Source organism: Haliotis rubra, unplaced genomic scaffold, assembly GCF_003918875.1.
Source record: "Haliotis rubra isolate DU_JTF1 unplaced genomic scaffold, ASM391887v1 Scf356, whole genome shotgun sequence".
NCBI lineage: Eukaryota > Metazoa > Mollusca > Gastropoda > Lepetellida > Haliotidae > Haliotis > Haliotis rubra.
The window spans coordinates 569,070-571,194 of NW_025767031.1; the positions used below are offsets into that span (position 1 = coordinate 569,070).

Genomic DNA, 2,125 nt, shown 5'->3' on the forward strand with positions numbered 1-2,125 from the left:
GACGATGGCTGCCCACAGGTTTTGGCCGAGCCACGTGACAGTTTTCGACAGCGTGCTCAGCAGCCACAAGACAATGCTACCCAGGATGCCGGGCAGGGCTTCGGCGGCCTTACCAGCGAGTTTAGCCAGGGCCACCCCGAGGGATTTCAGGTGTTTTTTTATCCAGTCTCTGACACCACCTGGTGTACCACCACCCCCGAGGCCGCCGGCAGGTGTCAGCGACATGACCAGGGTTGATATGATGAAGCCCAATGCAGTCAGAATGCTGGCGATAGTAATCCCTTGCTCTCGGAAGAGGATTCGGATCCTGTTGGCCAACATGGTGTCTTCATTTAGGACTCGATCGATGGTTTCCCGCACGCGGCTAATCTGGGATCGAAGCTGTTCCCAGTTCGAGGAAGCGGATTCCAACCGAGTCCGTCTCTCATCTTGCAAGTTGCGTAATCGTTTTTCGATGATGGTTTTCAGAGACTCGTCTTCCGTTTTGGTGAGTTTTATTTTCTCGCGAGCGATGTGCTCATCGATTTCGTTCAGTTTCCCCATGTTGTTCATGAGTTCTCTGTGTACATGTTTCAAGGCTTCGTCTAGGCCTCGCAGTTCTCGAACAGGAAATTCTAAACCAGGCAAGGGTTTGTCATGGTACGTGGCCAATATTTTTTCGATACTGTCTGATGTTTCTTTGGCATCACCTTCACCGCTGAGTTCGGCCCTCATGTTTTGCAGATCTTGGACGACCTTCGGGGGAAGCTTAGGCCGTGCGCCACCGTAATCTATGAAGCCTAGTTCATCACGGATCAGTTGCCCACCATAACGACTGACTAGCGTAGACAAGGCAAGCGGTTTTCTCGTGCGCTTATTCACGAGATAGATCTCCGGGTGAGCTTTCAATCGCAGTGTGCCCTTCTTATCGATGGTAAACTTGGAATAGTCTAGCCCCAGTTTCTATCTGACTTCCACGCGTTGTAATGATCTTCGACGGTTGATTTTAAAAGTTCATTGCTAACGGTGTCGCCAATGAATGAGGTGTCATCGTAATCCCCATCATACGCACCAGCGTCAAAATCATCCATCGGGATGTCCTCATGGCCGCCTTCAGCCATTATCTATATCAAACTTTTATATTTTATCTATATAACAATGTATGGTAGGAAACTAGATCCTTTCCGAAGATCAAGAGAGCCTCTAGGCGTCAGAGCCGTGCGCCAGTCGGTGACCATCACTAACAATCCCAGCAAGATAGACCAGAACCAAACGCTGCTGGTTAGATTCCCAAACCTGGGTGAGAATGACCTCATCGTACCAGGCACGGTTTGACTGACGTTCAACCTCACGTTGACCTCCGACAACGACAAACGCGAGCTCGTGCGGAACGTAGGTCGAGCCATCATCAAGAAAACTACCATCAAGATCAGAGGTGCTGAGCAGCGATGACAGCGACGTCTTTCACTGCTACGGGGACCTCTGGAAAAGCGAGGGAGAACGCGTCAATGATGTGTACCAAGGTATCAGCAAATCGCGTGGGGTACAGCTTCATGCAAGACCAGGTAGACAAGATCTCAGAGGGTGAAAAGGCCATCGCCCAAGCGTACGGGAACAGGTTCTGCGGGCCGCTCGACTTCGAGTTGCTCATGGGACACGCGCCGTTTTACCAGGCCGCGCTGGGTGATAGGCTTGAATACGAGCTCACGTTTAACGACTCCAGCAAAGTCTTGCGTACGCCGAACGGTGATGAAGCCAGTTATGCCATCGACAACATCTCTCTGGAGTTCGACATGGTCACTAGCCCGGAGCTGGCCAGGCAGGTTTGAAACCAGTACTCGGGGAAGGTGGCCATCCTGTACAACTGCATACTGAGGCATAGAGCGGTCGTGCGGGATAAGAGCGACACGCTGTGGAACATCAACCTAAACGTGTCGGCGCGATCGATGAAAGGCATCCTGATCATCCCCGTGGAGGATTATGAGCCGTTCCGAAGGGACAGCGAGAAGTTTTTCAACCCCACAATTGAAAAGGTGGAAGTGACCATCGAGGGCATGCCCTCGTCCTCGTGGTTTGGTAGACTGTCAGTTTTACCTGAAGTCATGGCGATGCATACTATAGAAATGATCCCTAAAAGTATGATCTA

General features: G+C 51.2%; 1 pseudogene; it reads right to left on the reverse strand.

Annotated features, from left to right (window-relative positions):
• Positions 1-1,997: 1,997 nt before the first annotated feature.
• Positions 1,998-2,125, reverse strand: LOC124285258 (annotated as a pseudogene).